Source organism: Gnatocerus cornutus, unplaced genomic scaffold (assembly GCF_029298725.1).
Source record: "Gnatocerus cornutus isolate USDA-ARS CGAHR unplaced genomic scaffold, icGnaCorn1.1 ctg00000115.1, whole genome shotgun sequence".
NCBI classification, from domain to species: Eukaryota; Metazoa; Arthropoda; class Insecta; order Coleoptera; family Tenebrionidae; genus Gnatocerus; species Gnatocerus cornutus.
Window position 1 is genome coordinate 313,918 of NW_028275455.1, and position 7,553 is coordinate 321,470.

Below are 7,553 nucleotides of genomic sequence, written 5' to 3' on the forward strand. Positions count from 1 at the left end.
TGTTATCCACATCGGCATTATCTGGAGCCTCATAATCATTTAATTTTGGAAAATAAACGTTTTGGACTTGGAGCAAATTTACATGTTTTTCTAATTTTTTTTCTGTTAGTCTTACTGGAGCTACAGTATAATACGATGCTTTTGATTTAGTTTGATTTAATTCCAAAACGTACACGTTAATTGAAACATTATTTAATTTTTCAAATTTGGAAATTTGATTAATACTGACAGGAAATTCCATTCCCTTCATATTTAATTTTGATGACCAATGCGGATACGAATTAATTCTATCAGGATGACTATTAGCGGGGAATAAGGCTGAGATGACGCTCCAAGAAAAGCACTCGTTATCATTATAATTTTTGACATTAACACAAGCGTGTTTATTAGCAATTTGTTGTGGAAGTCTGATGAAAGATGAACCATTCCCAATTTCACATTTATTTATATTGATTTCCAACGAAATAATTTTATGTAATGCCCAACCCGAATCACGAAGTTGAAAGATTTCTAGTTTACTTAAAATTTTATCACTTATGTAATTTTGGAACCAATTTTTAATATTTCGCCCTTGATCCAACAGTCCATTCCTGGTGTTAAACGATTTTTCTTCAATAATTTCACTACCATCGTTTGGATTGTTTTTAATAAATTCACCATGAAAACATGCGTTAATTTTAAGCAAAGTAAATTTTTTAAGCAATTTTTTAATGCGAGAATTAAAAACCGAAAATGCATCATTTAAAAATTGAACAATATCAATGTGACTTAAATTAAAAATTATTCCAGTTTGAACGCGTGACTTAAAAGCAGTTTTCAATTCTTCCCACTGAACCCTCTTTTGATGATTTATCTTCAATCCTCGACCACTGATACCATTATTTGCACACAAACGTTTAAGTATGACGTGAAAATGTTTTAATTTAATTAAATTGGAATTAAGCTTGAGTCGAGCACCAACACTCAATTTCAAGCTTTTAATAGTTTTCGAATAAAATTTAAAATAACTTTTAATTTGGTGGACCAAATATAAAGCACTTTGATGATCAAATTTTGTTGTCAAATTATCCAAATGCGTTTTAGTAGCCTGAACGATGTCGTTACTTACCACGATCACTTCATCAGCTTTGGAAGTCATGATAGGCCTAAGATAAAGTACAAATTCAGTACCAGATTTAGAAGCAAAAATTTATTCTTACCTTTTATTATCACTCTCACTACAACAAAATTATTTGTCTTATCGACTTAAGTTGATCACTCGTATAAACGGCGGAAAATGTTGAGCTGATTACTGTTCTATTAGCACCTTGACAGCAGCACAATCAATGGTCTGAGCTGATCACTTTGTTCATTATACAGGGTCCGGCAACACTTGTGTCCACCCCCAAAATCGTCTTTAATTTTAAAGATAAAATTTTGAAAATTTGCATACGCTCACAGTTGACAAAGCTCTAGAAGCTGACGCAAAAATTTGTTTTGTATCACTGATAGTTTCGGCGTCGCGACGCCTTAAAAATGTAATTTTTAGTTAATAGTGAGAGTTTGTGATATCAACCCCTAATTTAATTTTTTTTCAATATAAATGTGTAAAAAATATGTCAACTGTTGTTTTAGATTCAATGCAAATTGTCTTCAAAATTTGAGAAAAAAATGCGATTTTATCAAGTTAGTTTCCAATTTCATTACGTCAAAATTGGGAACTACGTTTACACCCATCTGTCAACATCTTGTGTCACAAATGACATCTGTCCTTTGGCCCGCTTTAGATTGTAACAAAAGTCTTAATTGGTGAAATTGTCACTTTGTCGATGTAAATTAACGATTTCTGGTGTCCATAAAGTGCAACATGCCCGTGTTAATCAAAATTAACCTTTATAAGATAGAATGAAGTGACTTGTGAAATTTTGGTGTAAACGTAGTTTGCCACCGCGCTGTCAGAATTTTGAAAACTAACTTGATAAAACAGCGTTTTTTTCGCAAATTTTAAACACAATTTGCATTAGATTTAAAATAAAAACTCAAATATTTGTATCATAGTTATGTTGAAAAAAAAATTAAATCGCGAATATTTCCGCAAGAACTCAAAAATCGCTAAAAATTATACTTCTTAGTCGTTGCCACGCCAAACAAACTGTGATAAAAAACAAATTTTTGCGTCAGCTTCTAGAGCTTTGTCAACTATAACCGTATGCAAATTTTCAAAATTGTAACTTTAAAATTAAAGACGATTTTGGGGGTGGACACAAGTGTTGCCGGACCCTGTATAGACGGCGAAAAACGTCCGGTCTTATCAATGTTTGCGGTTTTTCCGAGAAACGCGGAGATCAGACCGGATGACCACACCCAAATAACGAATTATTTTGCATTTTTTTCCGAGAAATTGCAATATTTTTTTTTCCGAGAAATTCCAAAATTTTTTTCCGAGGACCGCACTCAAAACTTTTTTGAAATTTTTGCTCTCTCTAGCACCCTCTATGATTGTCACCCAAACCGTCACCGCCATCTTGATCTGACACAACTGTCAAATTCAAAATTTCCGCCATTCCATAATGACATCTGTCAAAATTCTCGCCGCCAGCTGTCAAATTTTTAAATTCCTCGCCGTTTAGCCGCGCACGCGCAAATTGAACTGTTTATCGGCTCGCGGCGCCTCCAACCGGCTACACATTTCAATTTCCCGCCACCAGCTGTCAAATTCCCACCGCCATCTGTCAAATTTTTAAATCACCCGCCACCTGATTGGCAGATGACCAGCAATACGCCGGAAGAGCCGCCGACACCATCTGTGCGCCTGATTGGTAGATGACCAGCAATACATCACCGGACGGGCGCTCGAGATTACGACTTCCGGTCTAGAACCGGCTTTGTTACACTACTTTCGTGCTCTTCTTTGCGAATTCAAGCCAGAAAACAACGAAAATCGGCAAGAAATCGTCGTTTTGCATCGAAATATGCGGTTTTCTCTAAGAATTTTGACGATTTCGTGCAGAATTCTGCTGTTTACTTGCAATTCAGCCGTTGAATCTTGGTAAAAAGTCATGATTTTGTAGATTTCGTGCTCTTCTTTGCGAATTCAAGATAGAAAACAACGAAAATCAGCGAGAAATCGTCGTTTTGCATCGAAATATGCGGTTTTCTCTAAGAATTTTGATGATTTCGTGCAGAATTCTGCTGTTTTCTTGCAATTCAGCCGTTGAATCTTGGTAAAAAGTCATGATTTTGTAGATTTCGTGCTCTTCTTTGCGAATTCAAGCGAGAAAACAACGAAAATCGGCGAGAAATCGTCGTTTTGCATCGAAATTTGCGGTTTTCTGTAAGAATTTTGATGATTTCGTGCAGAATTCTGCTGTTTTCTTGCAATTCAGATGTTGAATCTTGGTAAAAAGTGATGATTTTGTAGATTTCGTGCTCTTCTTTGCGAATTCAAGCCAGAAAACAACGAAAATCGGCGAGAAATCGTCGTTTTGCATCGAAATATGCGGTTTTCTCTAAGAATTTTGATGATTTCGTGAAGAATTCTGCTGTTTTCTTGCAATTCAGCCGTTGAATCTTGGTAAAAAGTGATGATTTTGTAGATTTTGTGCTCTTCTTTGCGAATTCAAGCCAGAAAACAACGAAAATCGGCGAGAAATCGTCGTTTTGCATCGAAATATGCGGTTTTCTCTAAGAATTTTGATGATTTCGTGCAGAAGTCTGCTGTTTTCTTGCAATTCAGCTGTAGAATCTTGGTAAAAAGTGATGATTTTGTAGATTTCGTGCTCTTCTTTGCGAATTCAAGCCAGAAAACAACGAAAATCGGCGAGAAATCGTCGTTTTGCATCGAAATATGCGGTTTTCTCTAAAAATTTTGACGATTTCTTGCAGAATTCTGCTGTTTACTTGCAATTCAGCCGTTGAATCTTGGTAAAAAGTCATGATTTTGTAGATTTCGTGCTCTTCTTTGCGAATTCAAGATAGAAAACAACGAAAATCAGCGAGAAATCGTCGTTTTGCATCGAAATATGCGGTTTTCTCTAAGAATTTTGATGATTTCGTGCAGAATTCTGCTGTTTTCTTGCAATTCAGCCGTAGAATCTTGGTAAAAAGTGATGGTTTTGTAGATTTCGTGCTCTTCTTTGCGAATTCAAGCCAGAAAACAACGAAAATCGGCGAGAAATCGTTGTTTTGCATCGAAATATGCGGTTTTCTGTAAGAATTTTGATGATTTCGTGCAGAATTCTGCTGTTTTCTTGCAATTCAGCCGTTGAATCTTGGTAAAAAGTTATGATTTTGTAGATTTCGTGCTCTTCTTTGCGAATTCAAGCCAGAAAACAACGAAAATCGGCAAGAAATTGTCGTTTTGCATCGAAATATGCGGTTTTCTCTAAGAATTTTGACGATTTCGTTAAGAATTCTGCTGTTTACTTGCAATTCAGCCGTTGAATCTTGGTAAAAAGTCATGATTTTGTAGATTTCGTGCTCTTCTTTGCGAATTCAAGATAGAAAACAACGAAAATCAGCGAGAAATCGTCGTTTTGCATCGAAATATGCGGTTTTCTCTAAGAATTTTGATGATTTCGTGCAGAATTCTGCTGTTTTCTTGCAATTCAGCCGTTGAATCTTGGTAAAAAGTCATGATTTTGTAGATTTCGTGCTCTTCTTTGCGAATTCAAGCGAGAAAACAACGAAAATCGGCGAGAAATCGTCGTTTTGCATCGAAATTTGCGGTTTTCTGTAAGAATTTTGATGATTTCGTGCAGAATTCTGCTGTTTTCTTGCAATTCAGATGTTGAATCTTGGTAAAAAGTGATGATTTTGTAGATTTCGTGCTCTTCTTTGCGAATTCAAGCCAGAAAACAACGAAAATCGGCGAGAAATCGTCGTTTTGCATCGAAATATGCGGTTTTCTCTAAGAATTTTGATGATTTCGTGAAGAATTCTGCTGTTTTCTTGCAATTCAGCCGTTGAATCTTGGTAAAAAGTGATGATTTTGTAGATTTTGTGCTCTTCTTTGCGAATTCAAGCCAGAAAACAACGAAAATCGGCGAGAAATCGTCGTTTTGCATCGAAATATGCGGTTTTCTCTAAGAATTTTGATGATTTCGTGCAGAAGTCTGCTGTTTTCTTGCAATTCAGCTGTAGAATCTTGGTAAAAAGTGATGATTTTGTAGATTTCGTGCCCTTCTTTGCGAATTCAAGCCAGAAAACAACGAAAATCGGCGAGAAATCGTCGTTTTGCATCGAAATATGCGGTTTTCTCTAAGAATTTTGACGATTTCGTGCAGAATTCTGCTGTTTACTTGCAATTCAGCCGTTGAATCTTGGTAAAAAGTCATGATTTTGTAGATTTCGTGCTCTTCTTTGGGAATTCAAGATAGAAAACAACGAAAATCAGCGAGAAATCGTCGTTTTGCATCGAAATATGCGGTTTTCTCTAAGAATTTTGATGATTTCGTGCAGAATTCTGCTGTTTTCTTGCAATTCAGCCGTTGAATCTTGGTAAAAAGTCATGATTTTGTAGATTTCGTGCTCTTTTTTACAAATTCATGCCAGAAAACAACGAAAATCGGCGAGAAATCGTCGTTTTGCATCGAAATATGCGATTTTCTGTAAGAATTTTGATGATTTCGTGCAGAATTCTGCTGTTTTCTTGCAATTCAGCCGTTGAATCTTGGTAAAAAGTCATGATTTTGTAGATTTCGTGCTCTTCTTTGCGAATTCAAGCGAGAAAACAACGAAAATCGGCGAGAAATCGTCGTTTTGCATCGAAATATGCGGTTTTCTGTAAGAATTTTGATGATTTCGTGCAGAATTCTGCTGTTTTCTTGCAATTCAGCCGTTGAATCTAGGTAAAAAGTCATGATTTTATAGATTTCGTGCTCTTCTTGGCGAATTCAAGATAGAAAACAACGAAAATCGGCGAGAAATCGTTGTTTTGCATCGAAATATGCGGTTTTCTGTAAGAATTTTGATGATTTCGTGCAGAATTCTGCTGTTTTCTTGCAATTCAGCCGTTGAATCTAGGTAAAAAGTCATGATTTTGTAGATTTCGTGCTCTTCTTGGCGAATATAAGATAGAAAACAACGAAAATCGGCGAGAAATCGTTGTTTTGCATCGAAATTTGCAGTTTTCTCTAAGAATTTTGATGATTTCGTGCAGAATTCTGCTGTTTTCTTGCAATTCAGCCGTTGAATCTTGGTAAAAAGTCATGATTTTGTAGATTTCGTGCTCTTCTTTGCGAATTCAAGCCAGAAAACAACGAAAATCGGCGAGAAATCGTCGTTTTGCATCGAAATATGCGGTTTTCTGTAAGAATTTTGATGATTTCGTGCAGAATTCTGCTGTTTTCTTGCAATTCAGCCGTTGAATCTTGGTAAAAAGTCATGATTTTGTAGATTTCGTGCTCTTCTTTGCGAATTCATGCCAGAAAATAACGAAAATCGGCGAGAAATCGTCGTTTTGCATCGAAATATGCGGTTTTCTGTAAGAATTTTGATGATTTCGTGCAGAATTCTGCTGTTTTCTTGCAATTCAGCCGTAGAATCTTGGTAAAAAGTGATGATTTTGTAGATTTCGTGCTCTTCTTTGCGAATTCAAGCCAGAAAACAACGAAAATCGGCGAGAAATCATCGTTTTGCATCGAAATATGCGGTTTTCTGTAAGAATTTTGATGATTTCCTGCAGAATTCTGCTGTTTTCTTGCAATTCAGCCGTAGAATCTTGGTAAAAAGTGATGATTTTGTAGATTTCGTGCTCTTCTTTGCGAATTCAAGCCAGAAAACAACGAAAATCGGCGAGAAATCGTTGTTTTGCATCGAAATATGCGGTTTTCTGTAAGAATTTTGATGATTTCGTGCAGAATTCTGCTGTTTTCTTGCAATTCAGCCCTTGAATCTTGGTAAAAAGTTATGATTTTGTAGATTTCGTGCTCTTCTTTGCGAATTCAAGCCAGAAAACAACGAAAATCGGCGAGAAATCGTCGTTTTGCATCGAAAAATGCGGTTTTCTGTAAGAATTTTGATGATTTCGTGCAGAATTCTGCTGTTTTCTTGTAATTCAGCCGTTGAATCTTGATAAAAAGTCATGATTTTGTAGATTTCGTGCTCTTCTTTGCGAATTCAAGCCAGAAAACAACGAAAATCGGCGAGAAATCGTCGTTTTGCATCGAAATATGCGGTTTTCTCTAAGAATTTTGATGATTTCGTGCAGAATTCTGCTGTTTTCTTGTAATTCAGCCGTTGAATCTTGATAAAAAGTCATGATTTTGTAGATTTCGTGCTCTTCTTTGCGAATTCAAGATAGAAAACAACGAAAATCAGCGAGAAATCGTCGTTTTGCATCGAAATATGCGGTTTTCTCTAAGAATTTTGATGTTTTCGTGCAGAATTCTGCTGTTTTCTTGCAATTCAGCCGTTGAATCTTGGTAAAAAGTCATGATTTTGTAGATTTCGTGCTCTTCTTGGCGAATTCATGCCAGAAAACAACGAAAATCGGCGAGAAATCGTCGTTTTGCATCGAAATATGCGGTTTTCTGTAAGAATTTTGATGATTTCGTGCAGAATTCTGCTGTTTT